General features: G+C 38.8%; 9 non-coding genes across 9 annotated transcripts; all 9 read right to left on the bottom strand.

Moving 5' to 3' along the window:
- Positions 1-6,770: 6,770 nt before the first annotated feature.
- Positions 6,771-6,859, bottom strand: TRNAY-GUA (transfer RNA tyrosine (anticodon GUA)). Its single transcript is given in 2 exon segments — positions 6,771-6,806; positions 6,823-6,859. It is a non-coding gene; the product is annotated as a tRNA-Tyr (tRNA).
- A 666-nt stretch (positions 6,860-7,525) lies between these two features.
- On the bottom strand, positions 7,526-7,614 carry TRNAY-GUA (transfer RNA tyrosine (anticodon GUA)). Its single transcript is given in 2 exon segments — positions 7,526-7,561; positions 7,578-7,614. It is a non-coding gene; the product is annotated as a tRNA-Tyr (tRNA).
- Positions 7,615-8,280: 666 nt separating this feature from the next.
- TRNAY-GUA (transfer RNA tyrosine (anticodon GUA)) lies at positions 8,281-8,369 on the bottom strand. The gene is given in 2 exon segments: positions 8,281-8,316; positions 8,333-8,369. It is a non-coding gene; the product is annotated as a tRNA-Tyr (tRNA).
- Positions 8,370-9,035: 666 nt separating this feature from the next.
- TRNAY-GUA (transfer RNA tyrosine (anticodon GUA)) lies at positions 9,036-9,124 on the bottom strand. Its single transcript is given in 2 exon segments — positions 9,036-9,071; positions 9,088-9,124. It is a non-coding gene; the product is annotated as a tRNA-Tyr (tRNA).
- Positions 9,125-10,818: 1,694 nt separating this feature from the next.
- Positions 10,819-10,907, bottom strand: TRNAY-GUA (transfer RNA tyrosine (anticodon GUA)). Its single transcript is given in 2 exon segments — positions 10,819-10,854; positions 10,871-10,907. It is a non-coding gene; the product is annotated as a tRNA-Tyr (tRNA).
- A 1,694-nt stretch (positions 10,908-12,601) lies between these two features.
- Positions 12,602-12,690, bottom strand: TRNAY-GUA (transfer RNA tyrosine (anticodon GUA)). The gene is given in 2 exon segments: positions 12,602-12,637; positions 12,654-12,690. It is a non-coding gene; the product is annotated as a tRNA-Tyr (tRNA).
- A 1,154-nt stretch (positions 12,691-13,844) lies between these two features.
- TRNAY-GUA (transfer RNA tyrosine (anticodon GUA)) lies at positions 13,845-13,933 on the bottom strand. The gene is given in 2 exon segments: positions 13,845-13,880; positions 13,897-13,933. It is a non-coding gene; the product is annotated as a tRNA-Tyr (tRNA).
- A 1,154-nt stretch (positions 13,934-15,087) lies between these two features.
- TRNAY-GUA (transfer RNA tyrosine (anticodon GUA)) lies at positions 15,088-15,176 on the bottom strand. The gene is given in 2 exon segments: positions 15,088-15,123; positions 15,140-15,176. It is a non-coding gene; the product is annotated as a tRNA-Tyr (tRNA).
- Positions 15,177-16,330: 1,154 nt separating this feature from the next.
- On the bottom strand, positions 16,331-16,419 carry TRNAY-GUA (transfer RNA tyrosine (anticodon GUA)). The gene is given in 2 exon segments: positions 16,331-16,366; positions 16,383-16,419. It is a non-coding gene; the product is annotated as a tRNA-Tyr (tRNA).
- Positions 16,420-19,375: the final 2,956 nt, after the last annotated feature.

Raw genomic sequence — 19,375 nt, 5'->3', positions numbered from 1 at the left:
AACATGCTGCTGTGGCAATGACATCCAGGTAAACAAAAAGTTCAACTAAGCACCCTTCATTTAAAAGAAGAAGCATCGATCCCGCTACCTCTCACATGCTAAGCGAGCACTCTACCATTTGAGCTAATCCCCCACTATTCCGCTCTCATCTTTTGTAATGGCACCCTGGGCATAAAGGGGTGCCATTACAAAATGGGTAATGTAATTATCACAAGCAGAGAAATACAGTTTTTCCACATTATTCATAACTTTAAAAGTATGCATCACATTCACATAAAACTTACATTTTCAGAATCAGCATACTCCAAATACAAACATACGTCAAAATCATACAAATTGGTCCAGTGGTTCAAAAGATAAGGATTGCTATCATATACCAACTACAGTCCTCCGCTCTACCAGCTGAGCTATCGAAGGTAATTCGTGAGTTCACTCAATGTCAAAGTAGGACATTTTTGAAGAATCAGGTAAGCAGTTAAACATTTTGCAACATGCTGCTGTGGCAATGACATCCAGGTAAACAAAAAGTTCAACTAAGCACCCTTAATTTAAAAGAAGAAGCATCGATCCCGCTACCTCTCACATGCTAAGCGAGCACTCTACCATTTGAGCTAATCCCCCACTATTCCGCTCTCATCTTTTGTAATGGCACCCTGGGCATAAAGGGGTGCCATTACAAAATGGGTAATGTAATTATCACAAGCAGAGAAATACAGTTTTTCCACATTATTCATAACTTTAAAAGTATGCATCACATTCACATAAAACTTACATTTTTAGAATCAGCATACTCCAAATACAAACATACGTCAAAATCATACAAATTGGTCCAGTGGTTCAAAAGATAAGGATTGCTATCATATACCAACTACAGTCCTCCGCTCTACCAGCTGAGCTATCGAAGGTAATTCGTGAGTTCACTCAATGTCAAAGTAGGACATTTTTGAAGAATCAGGTAAGCAGTTAAACATTTTGCAACATGCTGCTGTGGCAATGACATCCAGGTAAACAAAAAGTTCAACTAAGCACCCTTCATTTAAAAGAAGAAGCATCGATCCCGCTACCTCTCACATGCTAAGCGAGCACTCTACCATTTGAGCTAATCCCCCACTATTCTGCTCTCATCTTTTGTAATGGCACCCTGGGCATAAAGGGGTGCCATTACAAAATGGGTAATGTAATTATCACAAGCAGAGAAATACAGTTTTTCCACATTATTCATAACTTTAAAAGTATGCATCACATTCACATAAAACTTACATTTTTAGAATCAGCATACTCCAAATACAAACATACGTCAAAATCATACAAATTGGTCCAGTGGTTCAAAAGATAAGGATTGCTATCATATACCAACTACAGTCCTCCGCTCTACCAGCTGAGCTATCGAAGGTAATTCGTGAGTTCACTCAATGTCAAAGTAGGACATTTTTGAAGAATCAGGTAAGCAGTTAAACATTTTGCAACATGCTGCTGTGGCAATGACATCCAGGTAAACAAAAAGTTCAACTAAGCACCCTTCATTTAAAAGAAGAAGCATCGATCCCGCTACCTCTCACATGCTAAGCGAGCACTCTACCATTTGAGCTAATCCCCCACTATTCTGCTCTCATCTTTTGTAATGGCACCCTGGGCATAAAGGGGTGCCATTACAAAATGGGTAATGTAATTATCACAAGCAGAGAAATACAGTTTTTCCACATTATTCATAACTTTAAAAGTATGCATCACATTCACATAAAACTTACATTTTCAGAATCAGCATACTCCAAATACAAACATACGTCAAAATCATACAAATTGGTCCAGTGGTTCAAAAGATAAGGATTGCTATCATATACCAACTACAGTCCTCCGCTCTACCAGCTGAGCTATCGAAGGTAATTCGTGAGTTCACTCAATGTCAAAGTAGGACATTTTTGAAGAATCAGGTAAGCAGTTAAACATTTTGCAACATGCTGCTGTGGCAATGACATCCAGGTAAACAAAAAGTTCAACTAAGCACCCTTAATTTAAAAGAAGAAGCATCGATCCCGCTACCTCTCACATGCTAAGCGAGCACTCTACCATTTGAGCTAATCCCCCACTATTCCGCTCTCATCTTTTGTAATGGCACCCTGGGCATAAAGGGGTGCCATTACAAAATGGGTAATGTAATTATCACAAGCAGAGAAATACAGTTTTTCCACATTATTCATAACTTTAAAAGTATGCATCACATTCACATAAAACTTACATTTTTAGAATCAGCATACTCCAAATACAAACATACGTCAAAATCATACAAATTGGTCCAGTGGTTCAAAAGATAAGGATTGCTATCATATACCAACTACAGTCCTCCGCTCTACCAGCTGAGCTATCGAAGGTAATTCGTGAGTTCACTCAATGTCAAAGTAGGACATTTTTGAAGAATCAGGTAAGCAGTTAAACATTTTGCAACATGCTGCTGTGGCAATGACATCCAGGTAAACAAAAAGTTCAACTAAGCACCCTTCATTTAAAAGAAGAAGCATCGATCCCGCTACCTCTCACATGCTAAGCGAGCACTCTACCATTTGAGCTAATCCCCCACTATTCTGCTCTCATCTTTTGTAATGGCACCCTGGGCATAAAGGGGTGCCATTACAAAATGGGTAATGTAATTATCACAAGCAGAGAAATACAGTTTTTCCACATTATTCATAACTTTAAAAGTATGCATCACATTCACATAAAACTTACATTTTTAGAATCAGCATACTCCAAATACAAACATACGTCAAAATCATACAAATTGGTCCAGTGGTTCAAAAGATAAGGATTGCTATCATATACCAACTACAGTCCTCCGCTCTACCAGCTGAGCTATCGAAGGTAATTCGTGAGTTCACTCAATGTCAAAGTAGGACATTTTTGAAGAATCAGGTAAGCAGTTAAACATTTTGCAACATGCTGCTGTGGCAATGACATCCAGGTAAACAAAAAGTTCAACTAAGCACCCTTCATTTAAAAGAAGAAGCATCGATCCCGCTACCTCTCACATGCTAAGCGAGCACTCTACCATTTGAGCTAATCCCCCACTATTCTGCTCTCATCTTTTGTAATGGCACCCTGGGCATAAAGGGGTGCCATTACAAAATGGGTAATGTAATTATCACAAGCAGAGAAATACAGTTTTTCCACATTATTCATAACTTTAAAAGTATGCATCACATTCACATAAAACTTACATTTTTAGAATCAGCATACTCCAAATACAAACATACGTCAAAATCATACAAATTGGTCCAGTGGTTCAAAAGATAGATCGTAGTCCTTTGTGACCAAATGAAGCATGGCTTTTCTGCCCAAAACCAGTTCCACAGAGTCTTCTATCCTGGAGATAATTGGGAAGTAATCCAATTATCTCCAAGGACAGATGCAAAACTCCATTAAGCACATGGCAGTAAAAAGACAGTAAAATACACAAGGTTACATTTATTACATAAAATACAGACATGCAACATACAGTCCTCTACTCTACAAGAGAGAAAAACACATGTCCTTCGAGCCGTAATTGAACCAGCGACCTAAGGATTGCTATCATATACCAACTACAGTCCTCCGCTCTACCAGCTGAGCTATCGAAGGTAATTCGTGCGTTCACTCAATGTCAAAGTAGGACATTTTTGAAGAATCAGGTAAGCAGTTAAACATTTTGCAACATGCTGCTGTGGCAATGACATCCAGGTAAACAAAAAGTTCAACTAAGCACCCTTCATTTAAAAGAAGAAGCATCGATCCCGCTACCTCTCACATGCTAAGCGAGCACTCTACCATTTGAGCTAATCCCCCACTATTCCGCTCTCATCTTTTGTAATGGCACCCTGGGCATAAAGGGGTGCCATTACAAAATGGGTAATGTAATTATCACAAGCAGAGAAATACAGTTTTTCCACATTATTCATAACTTTAAAAGTATGCATCACATTCACATAAAACTTACATTTTTAGAATCAGCATACTCCAAATACAAACATACGTCAAAATCATACAAATTGGTCCAGTGGTTCAAAAGATAAGGATTGCTATCATATACCAACTACAGTCCTCCGCTCTACCAGCTGAGCTATCGAAGGTAATTCGTGAGTTCACTCAATGTCAAAGTAGGACATTTTTGAAGAATCAGGTAAGCAGTTAAACATTTTGCAACATGCTGCTGTGGCAATGACATCCAGGTAAACAAAAAGTTCAACTAAGCACCCTTCATTTAAAAGAAGAAGCATCGATCCCGCTACCTCTCACATGCTAAGCGAGCACTCTACCATTTGAGCTAATCCCCCAGTATTCCGCTCTCATCTTTTGTAATGGCACCCTGGGCATAAAGGGGTGCCATTACAAAATGGGTAATGTAATTATCACAAGCAGAGAAATACAGTTTTTCCACATTATTCATAACTTTAAAAGTATGCATCACATTCACATAAAACTTACATTTTCAGAATCAGCAAACTCCAAATACAAACATACGTCAAAATCATACAAATTGGTCCAGTGGTTCAAAAGATAGATCGTAGTCCTTTGTGACCAAATGAAGCATGGCTTTTCTGCCCAAAACCAGTTCCACAGAGTCTTCTATCCTGGAGATAATTGGGAAGTAATCCAATTATCTCCAAGGACAGATGCAAAACTCCATTAAGCACATGGCAGTAAAAAGACAGTAAAATACACAAGGTTACATTTATTACATAAAATACAGACATGCAACATACAGTCTAAGCACCCTTCATTTAAAAGAAGAAGCAGCCACTGGAGAATGCGGGCATCGATCCCGCTACCTCTCACATGCTAAGCGAGCGCTCTACCATTTGAGCTAATCCCCCACTTTTCCGCTCTCATCTTTTGTAATGGCACCCTGGGCATAAAGGGGTGCCATTAAAAAATGGGTAATGTAATTATCACAAGCAGAGAAATACAGTTTTTCCACATTATTCATAACTTTAAAAGTATGCATCACATTCACATAAAACTTACATTTTCAGAATCAGCAAACTCCAAATACAAACATACGTCAAAATCATACAAATTGGTCCAGTGGTTCAAAAGATAAGGATTGCTATCATATACCAACTACAGTCCTCCGCTCTACCAGCTGAGCTATCGAAGGTAATTCGTGAGTTCACTCAATGTCAAAGTAGGACATTTTTGAAGAATCAGGTAAGCAGTTAAACATTTTGCAACATGCTGCTGTGGCAATGACATCCAGGTAAACAAAAAGTTCAACTAAGCACCCTTCATTTAAAAGAAGAAGCATCGATCCCGCTACCTCTCACATGCTAAGCGAGCACTCTACCATTTGAGCTAATCCCCCACTATTCCGCTCTCATCTTTTGTAATGGCACCCTGGGCATAAAGGGGTGCCATTACAAAATGGGTAATGTAATTATCACAAGCAGAGAAATACAGTTTTTCCACATTATTCATAACTTTAAAAGTATGCATCACATTCACATAAAACTTACATTTTTAGAATCAGCATACTCCAAATACAAACATACGTCAAAATCATACAAATTGGTCCAGTGGTTCAAAAGATAAGGATTGCTATCATATACCAACTACAGTCCTCCGCTCTACCAGCTGAGCTATCGAAGGTAATTCGTGAGTTCACTCAATGTCAAAGTAGGACATTTTTGAAGAATCAGGTAAGCAGTTAAACATTTTGCAACATGCTGCTGTGGCAATGACATCCAGGTAAACAAAAAGTTCAACTAAGCACCCTTCATTTAAAAGAAGAAGCATCGATCCCGCTACCTCTCACATGCTAAGCGAGCGCTCTACTATTTGAGCTAATCCCCCACTTTTCCGCTCTCATCTTTTGTAATGGCACCCTGGGCATAAAGGGGTGCCATTACAAAATGGGTAATGTAATTATCACAAGCAGAGAAATACAGTTTTTCCACATTATTCATAACTTTAAAAGTATGCATCACATTCACATAAAACTTACATTTTTAGAATCAGCATACCCTAAATACAAACATACGTCAAAATCATACAAATTGGTCCAGTGGTTCAAAAGATAAGGATTGCTATCATATACCAACTACAGTCCTCCGCTCTACCAGCTGAGCTATCGAAGGTAATTCGTGAGTTCACTCAATGTCAAAGTAGGACATTTTTGAAGAATCAGGTAAGCAGTTAAACATTTTGCAACATGCTGCTGTGGCAATGACATCCAGGTAAACAAAAAGTTAAACTAAGCACCCTTCATTTAAAAGAAGAAGCATCGATCCCGCTACCTCTCACATGCTAAGCGAGCACTCTACCATTTGAGCTAATCCCCCAGTATTCCGCTCTCATCTTTTGTAATGGCACCCTGGGCATAAAGGGGTGCCATTACAAAATGGGTAATGTAATTATCACAAGCAGAGAAATACAGTTTTTCCACATTATTCATAACTTTAAAAGTATGCATCACATTCACATAAAACTTACATTTTCAGAATCAGCATACTCCAAATACAAACATACGTCAAAATCATACAAATTGGTCCAGTGGTTCAAAAGATAGATCGTAGTCCTTTGTGACCAAATGAAGCATGGCTTTTCTGCCCAAAACCAGTTCCACAGAGTCTTCTATCCTGGAGATAATTGGGAAGTAATCCAATTATCTCCAAGGACAGATGCAAAACTCCATTAAGCACATGGCAGTAAAAAGACAGTAAAATACACAAGGTTACATTTATTACATAAAATACAGACATGCAACATACAGTCCTCTACTCTACAAGAGAGAAAAACACATGTCCTTCGAGCCGGAATTGAACCAGCGACCTAAGGATTGCTATCATATACCAACTACAGTCCTCCGCTCTACCAGCTGAGCTATCGAAGGTAATTCGTGAGTTCACTCAATGTCAAAGTAGGACATTTTTGAAGAATCAGGTAAGCAGTTAAACATTTTGCAACATGCTGCTGTGGCAATGACATCCAGGTAAACAAAAAGTTCAACTAAGCACCCTTCATTTAAAAGAAGAAGCATCGATCCCGCTACCTCTCACATGCTAAGCGAGCACTCTACCATTTGAGCTAATCCCCCACTATTCTGCTCTCATCTTTTGTAATGGCACCCTGGGCATAAAGGGGTGCCATTACAAAATGGGTAATGTAATTATCACAAGCAGAGAAATACAGTTTTTCCACATTATTCATAACTTTAAAAGTATGCATCACATTCACATAAAACTTACATTTTTAGAATCAGCATACTCCAAATACAAACATACGTCAAAATCATACAAATTGGTCCAGTGGTTCAAAAGATAGATCGTAGTCCTTTGTGACCAAATGAAGCATGGCTTTTCTGCCCAAAACCAGTTCCACAGAGTCTTCTATCCTGGAGATAATTGGGAAGTAATCCAATTATCTCCAAGGACAGATGCAAAACTCCATTAAGCACATGGCAGTAAAAAGACAGTAAAATACACAAGGTTACATTTATTACATAAAATACAGACATGCAACATACAGTCCTCTACTCTACAAGAGAGAAAAACACATGTCCTTCGAGCCGGAATTGAACCAGCGACCTAAGGATTGCTATCATATACCAACTACAGTCCTCCGCTCTACCAGCTGAGCTATCGAAGGTAATTCGTGCGTTCACTCAATGTCAAAGTAGGACATTTTTGAAGAATCAGGTAAGCAGTTAAACATTTTGCAACATGCTGCTGTGGCAATGACATCCAGGTAAACAAAAAGTTCAACTAAGCACCCTTCATTTAAAAGAAGAAGCATCGATCCCGCTACCTCTCACATGCTAAGCGAGCACTCTACCATTTGAGCTAATCCCCCACTATTCTGCTCTCATCTTTTGTAATGGCACCCTGGGCATAAAGGGGTGCCATTACAAAATGGGTAATGTAATTATCACAAGCAGAGAAATACAGTTTTTCCACATTATTCATAACTTTAAAAGTATGCATCACATTCACATAAAACTTACATTTTTAGAATCAGCATACTCCAAATACAAACATACGTCAAAATCATACAAATTGGTCCAGTGGTTCAAAAGATAGATCGTAGTCCTTTGTGACCAAATGAAGCATGGCTTTTCTGCCCAAAACCAGTTCCACAGAGTCTTCTATCCTGGAGATAATTGGGAAGTAATCCAATTATCTCCAAGGACAGATGCAAAACTCCATTAAGCACATGGCAGTAAAAAGACAGTAAAATACACAAGGTTACATTTATTACATAAAATACAGACATGCAACATACAGTCCTCTACTCTACAAGAGAGAAAAACACATGTCCTTCGAGCCGGAATTGAACCAGCGACCTAAGGATTGCTATCATATACCAACTACAGTCCTCCGCTCTACCAGCTGAGCTATCGAAGGTAATTCGTGAGTTCACTCAATGTCAAAGTAGGACATTTTTGAAGAATCAGGTAAGCAGTTAAACATTTTGCAACATGCTGCTGTGGCAATGACATCCAGGTAAACAAAAAGTTCAACTAAGCACCCTTCATTTAAAAGAAGAAGCATCGATCCCGCTACCTCTCACATGCTAAGCGAGCACTCTACCATTTGAGCTAATCCCCCACTATTCCGCTCTCATCTTTTGTAATGGCACCCTGGGCATAAAGGGGTGCCATTACAAAATGGGTAATGTAATTATCACAAGCAGAGAAATACAGTTTTTCCACATTATTCATAACTTTAAAAGTATGCATCACATTCACATAAAACTTACATTTTCAGAATCAGCATACTCCAAATACAAACATACGTCAAAATCATACAAATTGGTCCAGTGGTTCAAAAGATAGATCGTAGTCCTTTGTGACCAAATGAAGCATGGCTTTTCTGCCCAAAACCAGTTCCACAGAGTCTTCTATCCTGGAGATAATTGGGAAGTAATCCAATTATCTCCAAGGACAGATGCAAAACTCCATTAAGCACATGGCAGTAAAAAGACAGTAAAATACACAAGGTTACATTTATTACATAAAATACAGACATGCAACATACAGTCCTCTACTCTACAAGAGAGAAAAACACATGTCCTTCGAGCCGGAATTGAACCAGCGACCTAAGGATTGCTATCATATACCAACTACAGTCCTCCGCTCTACCAGCTGAGCTATCGAAGGTAATTCGTGAGTTCACTCAATGTCAAAGTAGGACATTTTTGAAGAATCAGGTAAGCAGTTAAACATTTTGCAACATGCTGCTGTGGCAATGACATCCAGGTAAACAAAAAGTTCAACTAAGCACCCTTCATTTAAAAGAAGAAGCATCGATCCCGCTACCTCTCACATGCTAAGCGAGCACTCTACCATTTGAGCTAATCCCCCAGTATTCCGCTCTCATCTTTTGTAATGGCACCCTGGGCATAAAGGGGTGCCATTACAAAATGGGTAATGTAATTATCACAAGCAGAGAAATACAGTTTTTCCACATTATTCATAACTTTAAAAGTATGCATCACATTCACATAAAACTTACATTTTCAGAATCAGCATACTCCAAATACAAACATACGTCAAAATCATACAAATTGGTCCAGTGGTTCAAAAGATAGATCGTAGTCCTTTGTGACCAAATGAAGCATGGCTTTTCTGCCCAAAACCAGTTCCACAGAGTCTTCTATCCTGGAGATAATTGGGAAGTAATCCAATTATCTCCAAGGACAGATGCAAAACTCCATTAAGCACATGGCAGTAAAAAGACAGTAAAATACACAAGGTTACATTTATTACATAAAATACAGACATGCAACATACAGTCTAAGCACCCTTCATTTAAAAGAAGAAGCAGCCACTGGAGAATGCGGGCATCGATCCCGCTACCTCTCACATGCTAAGCGAGCGCTCTACCATTTGAGCTAATCCCCCACTTTTCCGCTCTCATCTTTTGTAATGGCACCCTGGGCATAAAGGGGTGCCATTACAAAATGGGTAATGTAATTATCACAAGCAGAGAAATACAGTTTTTCCACATTATTCATAACTTTAAAAGTATGCATCACATTCACATAAAACTTACATTTTCAGAATCAGCATACTCCAAATACAAACATACGTCAAAATCATACAAATTGGTCCAGTGGTTCAAAAGATAAGGATTGCTATCATATACCAACTACAGTCCTCCGCTCTACCAGCTGAGCTATCGAAGGTAATTCGTGAGTTCACTCAATGTCAAAGTAGGACATTTTTGAAGAATCAGGTAAGCAGTTAAACATTTTGCAACATGCTGCTGTGGCAATGACATCCAGGTAAACAAAAAGTTCAACTAAGCACCCTTCATTTAAAAGAAGAAGCATCGATCCCGCTACCTCTCACATGCTAAGCGAGCACTCTACCATTTGAGCTAATCCCCCAGTATTCCGCTCTCATCTTTTGTAATGGCACCCTGGGCATAAAGGGGTGCCATTACAAAATGGGTAATGTAATTATCACAAGCAGAGAAATACAGTTTTTCCACATTATTCATAACTTTAAAAGTATGCATCACATTCACATAAAACTTACATTTTCAGAATCAGCATACTCCAAATACAAACATACGTCAAAATCATACAAATTGGTCCAGTGGTTCAAAAGATAGATCGTAGTCCTTTGTGACCAAATGAAGCATGGCTTTTCTGCCCAAAACCAGTTCCACAGAGTCTTCTATCCTGGAGATAATTGGGAAGTAATCCAATTATCTCCAAGGACAGATGCAAAACTCCATTAAGCACATGGCAGTAAAAAGACAGTAAAATACACAAGGTTACATTTATTACATAAAATACAGACATGCAACATACAGTCCTCTACTCTACAAGAGAGAAAAACACATGTCCTTCGAGCCGGAATTGAACCAGCGACCTAAGGATTGCTATCATATACCAACTACAGTCCTCCGCTCTACCAGCTGAGCTATCGAAGGTAATTCGTGAGTTCACTCAATGTCAAAGTAGGACATTTTTGAAGAATCAGGTAAGCAGTTAAACATTTTGCAACATGCTGCTGTGGCAATGACATCCAGGTAAACAAAAAGTTCAACTAAGCACCCTTCATTTAAAAGAAGAAGCATCGATCCCGCTACCTCTCACATGCTAAGCGAGCACTCTACCATTTGAGCTAATCCCCCAGTATTCCGCTCTCATCTTTTGTAATGGCACCCTGGGCATAAAGGGGTGCCATTACAAAATGGGTAATGTAATTATCACAAGCAGAGAAATACAGTTTTTCCACATTATTCATAACTTTAAAAGTATGCATCACATTCACATAAAACTTACATTTTCAGAATCAGCATACTCCAAATACAAACATACGTCAAAATCATACAAATTGGTCCAGTGGTTCAAAAGATAGATCGTAGTCCTTTGTGACCAAATGAAGCATGGCTTTTCTGCCCAAAACCAGTTCCACAGAGTCTTCTATCCTGGAGATAATTGGGAAGTAATCCAATTATCTCCAAGGACAGATGCAAAACTCCATTAAGCACATGGCAGTAAAAAGACAGTAAAATACACAAGGTTACATTTATTACATAAAATACAGACATGCAACATACAGTCTAAGCACCCTTCATTTAAAAGAAGAAGCAGCCACTGGAGAATGCGGGCATCGATCCCGCTACCTCTCACATGCTAAGCGAGCGCTCTACCATTTGAGCTAATCCCCCACTTTTCCGCTCTCATCTTTTGTAATGGCACCCTGGGCATAAAGGGGTGCCATTACAAAATGGGTAATGTAATTATCACAAGCAGAGAAATACAGTTTTTCCACATTATTCATAACTTTAAAAGTATGCATCACATTCACATAAAACTTACATTTTCAGAATCAGCATACTCCAAATACAAACATACGTCAAAATCATACAAATTGGTCCAGTGGTTCAAAAGATAAGGATTGCTATCATATACCAACTACAGTCCTCCGCTCTACCAGCTGAGCTATCGAAGGTAATTCGTGAGTTCACTCAATGTCAAAGTAGGACATTTTTGAAGAATCAGGTAAGCAGTTAAACATTTTGCAACATGCTGCTGTGGCAATGACATCCAGGTAAACAAAAAGTTCAACTAAGCACCCTTCATTTAAAAGAAGAAGCATCGATCCCGCTACCTCTCACATGCTAAGCGAGCACTCTACCATTTGAGCTAATCCCCCAGTATTCCGCTCTCATCTTTTGTAATGGCACCCTGGGCATAAAGGGGTGCCATTACAAAATGGGTAATGTAATTATCACAAGCAGAGAAATACAGTTTTTCCACATTATTCATAACTTTAAAAGTATGCATCACATTCACATAAAACTTACATTTTCAGAATCAGCATACTCCAAATACAAACATACGTCAAAATCATACAAATTGGTCCAGTGGTTCAAAAGATAGATCGTAGTCCTTTGTGACCAAATGAAGCATGGCTTTTCTGCCCAAAACCAGTTCCACAGAGTCTTCTATCCTGGAGATAATTGGGAAGTAATCCAATTATCTCCAAGGACAGATGCAAAACTCCATTAAGCACATGGCAGTAAAAAGACAGTAAAATACACAAGGTTACATTTATTACATAAAATACAGACATGCAACATACAGTCCTCTACTCTACAAGAGAGAAAAACACATGTCCTTCGAGCCGGAATTGAACCAGCGACCTAAGGATTGCTATCATATACCAACTACAGTCCTCCGCTCTACCAGCTGAGCTATCGAAGGTAATTCGTGCGTTCACTCAATGTCAAAGTAGGACATTTTTGAAGAATCAGGTAAGCAGTTAAACATTTTGCAACATGCTGCTGTGGCAATGACATCCAGGTAAACAAAAAGTTCAACTAAGCACCCTTCATTTAAAAGAAGAAGCATCAATCCCGCTACCTCTCACATGCTAAGCGAGCACTCTACCATTTGAGCTAATCCCCCACTATTCCGCTCTCATCTTTTGTAATGGCACCCTGGGCATAAAGGGGTGCCATTACAAAATGGGTAATGTAATTATCACAAGCAGAGAAATACAGTTTTTCCACATTATTCATAACTTTAAAAGTATGCATCACATTCACATAAAACTTACATTTTTAGAATCAGCATACTCCAAATACAAACATACGTCAAAATCATACAAATTGGTCCAGTGGTTCAAAAGATAAGGATTGCTATCATATACCAACTACAGTCCTCCGCTCTACCAGCTGAGCTATCGAAGGTAATTCGTGAGTTCACTCAATGTCAAAGTAGGACATTTTTGAAGAATCAGGTAAGCAGTTAAACATTTTGCAACATGCTGCTGTGGCAATGACATCCAGGTAAACAAAAAGTTCAACTAAGCACCCTTCATTTAAAAGAAGAAGCATCGATCCCGCTACCTCTCACATGCTAAGCGAGCACTCTACCATTTGAGCTAATCCCCCAGTATTCCGCTCTCATCTTTTGTAATGGCACCCTGGGCATAAAGGGGTGCCATTACAAAATGGGTAATGTAATTATCACAAACAGAGAAATACAGTTTTTCCACATTATTCATAACTTTAAAAGTATGCATCACATTCACATAAAACTTACATTTTCAGAATCAGCATACTCCAAATACAAACATACGTCAAAATCATACAAATTGGTCCAGTGGTTCAAAAGATAGATCGTAGTCCTTTGTGACCAAATGAAGCATGGCTTTTCTGCCCAAAACCAGTTCCACAGAGTCTTCTATCCTGGAGATAATTGGGAAGTAATCCAATTATCTCCAAGGACAGATGCAAAACTCCATTAAGCACATGGCAGTAAAAAGACAGTAAAATACACAAGGTTACATTTATTACATAAAATACAGACATGCAACATACAGTCCTCTACTCTACAAGAGAGAAAAACACATGTCCTTCGAGCCGGAATTGAACCAGCGACCTAAGGATTGCTATCATATACCAACTACAGTCCTCCGCTCTACCAGCTGAGCTATCGAAGGTAATTCGTGCGTTCACTCAATGTCAAAGTAGGACATTTTTGAAGAATCAGGTAAGCAGTTAAACATTTTGCAACATGCTGCTGTGGCAATGACATCCAGGTAAACAAAAAGTTCAACTAAGCACCCTTCATTTAAAAGAAGAAGCATCGATCCCGCTACCTCTCACATGCTAAGCGAGCACTCTACCATTTGAGCTAATCCCCCACTATTCCGCTCTCATCTTTTGTAATGGCACCCTGGGCATAAAGGGGTGCCATTACAAAATGGGTAATGTAATTATCACAAGCAGAGAAATACAGTTTTTCCACATTATTCATAACTTTAAAAGTATGCATCACATTCACATAAAACTTACATTTTTAGAATCAGCATACTCCAAATACAAACATACGTCAAAATCATACAAATTGGTCCAGTGGTTCAAAAGATAAGGATTGCTATCATATACCAACTACAGTCCTCCGCTCTACCAGCTGAGCTATCGAAGGTAATTCGTGAGTTCACTCAATGTCAAAGTAGGACATTTTTGAAGAATCAGGTAAGCAGTTAAACATTTTGCAACATGCTGCTGTGGCAATGACATCCAGGTAAACAAAAAGTTCAACTAAGCACCCTTCATTTAAAATAAGAAGCATCGATCCCGCTACCTCTCACATGCTAAGCGAGCACTCTACCATTTGAGCTAATCCCCCACTACTCTGCTCTCATCTTTTGTAATGGCACCCTGGGCATAAAGGGGTGCCATTACAAAATGGGTAATGTAATTATCACAAGCAGAGAAATACAGTTTTTCCACATTATTCATAACTTTAAAAGTATGCATCACATTCACATAAAACTTACATTTTTAGAATCAGCATACTCCAAATACAAACATACGTCAAAATCATACAAATTGGTCCAGTGGTTCAAAAGATAGATCGTAGTCCTTTGTGACCAAATGAAGCATGGCTTTTCTGCCCAAAACCAGTTCCACAGAGTCTTCTATCCTGGAGATAATTGGGAAGTAATCCAATTATCTCCAAGGACAGATGCAAAACTCCATTAAGCACATGGCAGTAAAAAGACAGTAAAATACACAAGGTTACATTTATTACATAAAATACAGACATGCAACATACAGTCCTCTACTCTACAAGAGAGAAAAACACATGTCCTTCGAGCCGGAATTGAACCAGCGACCTAAGGATTGCTATCATATACCAACTACAGTCCTCCGCTCTACCAGCTGAGCTATCGAAGGTAATTCGTGCGTTCACTCAATGTCAAAGTAGGACATTTTTGAAGAATCAGGTAAGCAGTTAAACATTTTGCAACATGCTGCTGTGGCAATGACATCCAGGTAAACAAAAAGTTCAACTAAGCACCCTTCATTTAAAAGAAGAAGCATCGATCCCGCTACCTCTCACATGCTAAGCGAGCACTCTACCATTTGAGCTAATCCCCCACTATTCCGCTCTCATCTTTTGTAATGGCACCCTGGGCATAAAGGGGTGCCATTACAAAATGGGTAATGTAATTATCACAAGCAGAGAAATACAGTTTTTCCACATTATTCATAACTTTAAAAGTATGCATCACATTCACATAAAACTTACATTTTTAGAATCAGCATACTCCAAATACAAACATACGTCAAAATCATACAAATTGGTCCAGTGGTTCAAAAGATAAGGATTGCTATCATATACCAACTACAGTCCTCCGCTCTACCAGCTGAGCTATCGAAGGTAATTCGTGAGTTCACTCAATGTCAAAGTAGGACATTTTTGAAGAATCAGGTAAGCAGTTAAACATTTTGCAACATGCTGCTGTGGCAATGACATCCAGGTAAACAAAAAGTTCAACTAAGCACCCTTCATTTAAAAGAAGAAGCATCGATCCCGCTACCTCTCACATGCTAAGCGAGCACTCTACCATTTGAGCTAATCCCCCAGTATTCCGCTCTCATCTTTTGTAATGGCACCCTGGGCATAAAGGGGTGCCATTACAAAATGGGTAATGTAATTATCACAAGCAGAGAAATACAGTTTTTCCACATTATTCATAACTTTAAAAGTATGCATCACATTCACATAAAACTTACATTTTCAGAATCAGCATACTCCAAATACAAACATACGTCAAAATCATACAAATTGGTCCAGTGGTTCAAAAGATAGATCGTAGTCCTTTGTGACCAAATGAAGCATGGCTTTTCTGCCCAAAACCAGTTCCACAGAGTCTTCTATCCTGGAGATAATTGGGAAGTAATCCAATTATCTCCAAGGACAGATGCAAAACTCCATTAAGCACATGGCAGTAAAAAGACAGTAAAATACACAAGGTTACATTTATTACATAAAATACAGACATGCAACATACAGTCCTCTACTCTACAAGAGAGAAAAACACATGTCCTTCGAGCCGGAATTGAACCAGCGACCTAAGGATTGCTATCATATACCAACTACAGTCCTCCGCTCTACCAGCTGAGCTATCGAAGGTAATTCGTGTGTTCACTCAATGTCAAAGTAGGACATTTTTGAAGAATCAGGTAAGCAGTTAAACATTTTGCAACATGCTGCTGTGGCAATGACATCCAGGTAAACAAAAAGTTCAACTAAGCACCCTTCATTTAAAAGAAGAAGCATCGATCCCGCTACCTCTCACATGCTAAGCGAGCACTCTACCATTTGAGCTAATCCCCCAGTATTCCGCTCTCATCTTTTGTAATGGCACCCTGGGCATAAAGGGGTGCCATTACAAAATGGGTAATGTAATTATCACAAGCAGAGAAATACAGTTTTTCCACATTATTCATAACTTTAAAAGTATGCATCACATTCACATAAAACTTACATTTTCAGAATCAGCATACTCCAAATACAAACATACGTCAAAATCATACAAATTGGTCCAGTGGTTCAAAAGATAGATCGTAGTCCTTTGTGACCAAATGAAGCATGGCTTTTCTGCCCAAAACCAGTTCCACAGAGTCTTCTATCCTGGAGATAATTGGGAAGTAATCCAATTATCTCCAAGGACAGATGCAAAACTCCATTAAGCACATGGCAGTAAAAAGACAGTAAAATACACAAGGTTACATTTATTACATAAAATACAGACATGCAACATACAGTCTAAGCACCCTTCATTTAAAAGAAGAAGCAGCCACTGGAGAATGCGGGCATCGATCCCGCTACCTCTCACATGCTAAGCGAGCGCTCTACCATTTGAGCTAATCCCCCACTTTTCCGCTCTCATCTTTTGTAATGGCACCCTGGGCATAAAGGGGTGCCATTACAAAATGGGTAATGTAATTATCACAAGCAGAGAAATACAGTTTTTCCACATTATTCATAACTTTAAAAGTATGCATCACATTCACATAAAACTTACATTTTCAGAATCAGCATACTCCAAATACAAACATACGTCAAAATCATACAAATTGGTCCAGTGGTTCAAAAGATAAGGATTGCTATCATATACCAACTACAGTCCTCCGCTCTACCAGCTGAGCTATCGAAGGTAATTCGTGAGTTCACTCAATGTCAAAGTAGGACATTTTTGAAGAATCAGGTAAGCAGTTAAACATTTTGCAACATGCTGCTGTGGCAATGACATCCAGGTAAACAAAAAGTTCAACTAAGCACCCTTCATTTAAAAGAAGAAGCATCGATCCCGCTACCTCTCACATGCTAAGCGAGCACTCTACCATTTGAGCTAATCCCCCAGTATTCCGCTCTCATCTTTTGTAATGGCACCCTGGGCATAAAGGGGTGCCATTACAAAATGGGTAATGTAATTATCACAAGCAGAGAAATACAGTTTTTCCACATTATTCATAACTTTAAAAGTATGCATCACATTCACATAAAACTTACATTTTCAGAATCAGCATACTCCAAATACAAACATACGTCAAAATCATACAAATTGGTCCAGTGGTTCAAAAGATAGATCGTAGTCCTTTGTGACCAAATGAAGCATGGCTTTTCTGCCCAAAACCAGTTCCACAGAGTCTTCTATCCTGGAGATAATTGGGAAGTAATCCAATTATCTCCAAGGACAGATGCAAAACTCCATTAAGCACATGGCAGTAAAAAGACAGTAAAATACACAAGGTTACATTTATTACATAAAATACAGACATGCAACATACAGTCTAAGCACCCTTCATTTAAAAGAAGAAGCAGCCACTGGAGAATGCGGGCATCGATCCCGCTACCTCTCACATGCTAAGCGAGCGCTCTACCATTTGAGCTAATCCCCCACTTTTCCGCTCTCATCTTTTGTAATGGCACCCTGGGCATAAAGGGGTGCCATTACAAAATGGGTAATGTAATTATCACAAGCAGAGAAATACAGTTTTTCCACATTATTCATAACTTTAAAAGTATGCATCACATTCACATAAAACTTACATTTTCAGAATCAGCATACTCCAAATACAAACATACGTCAAAATCATACAAATTGGTCCAGTGGTTCAAAAGATAAGGATTGCTATCATATACCAACTACAGTCCTCCGCTCTACCAGCTGAGCTATCGAAGGTAATTCGTGAGTTCACTCAATGTCAAAGTAGGACATTTTTGAAGAATCAGGTAAGCAGTTAAACATTTTGCAACATGCTGCTGTGGCAATGACATCCAGGTAAACAAAAAGTTCAACTAAGCACCCTTCATTTAAAAGAAGAAGCATCGATCCCGCTACCTCTCACATGCTAAGCGAGCACTCTACCATTTGAGCTAATCCCCCAGTATTCCGCTCTCATCTTTTGTAATGGCACCCTGGGCATAAAGGGGTGCCATTACAAAATGGGTAATGTAATTATCACAAGCAGAGAAATACAGTTTTTCCACATTATTCATAACTTTAAAAGTATGCATCACATTCACATAAAACTTACATTTTTAGAATCAGCATACTCCAAATACAAACATACGTCAAAATCATACAAATTGGTCCAGTGGTTCAAAAGATAAGGATTGCTATCATATACCAACTACAGTCCTCCGCTCTACCAGCTGAGCTATCGAAGGTAATTCGTGAGTTCACTCAATGTCAAAGTAGGACATTTTTGAAGAATCAGGTAAGCAGTTAAACATTTTGCAACATGCTGCTGTGGCAATGACATCCAGGTAAACAAAAAGTTCAACTAAGCACCCTTCATTTAAAAGAAGAAGCATCGATCCCGCTACCTCTCACATGCTAAGCGAGCACTCTACCATTTGAGCTAATCCCCCAGTATTCCGCTCTCATCTTTTGTAATGGCACCCTGGGCATAAAGGGGTGCCATTACAAAATGGGTAATGTAATTATCACAAGCAGAGAAATACAGTTTTTCCACATTATTCATAACTTTAAAAGTATGCATCACATTCACATAAAACTTACATTTTCAGAATCAGCATACTCCAAATACAAACATACGTCAAAATCATACAAATTGGT

This window comes from Pelobates fuscus, chromosome 4, assembly GCF_036172605.1.
Source record: "Pelobates fuscus isolate aPelFus1 chromosome 4, aPelFus1.pri, whole genome shotgun sequence".
NCBI lineage: Eukaryota > Metazoa > Chordata > Amphibia > Anura > Pelobatidae > Pelobates > Pelobates fuscus.
Note: the sequence above shows the minus strand (reverse complement) of the source record. Positions and strands in the feature narration are given on the sequence as shown.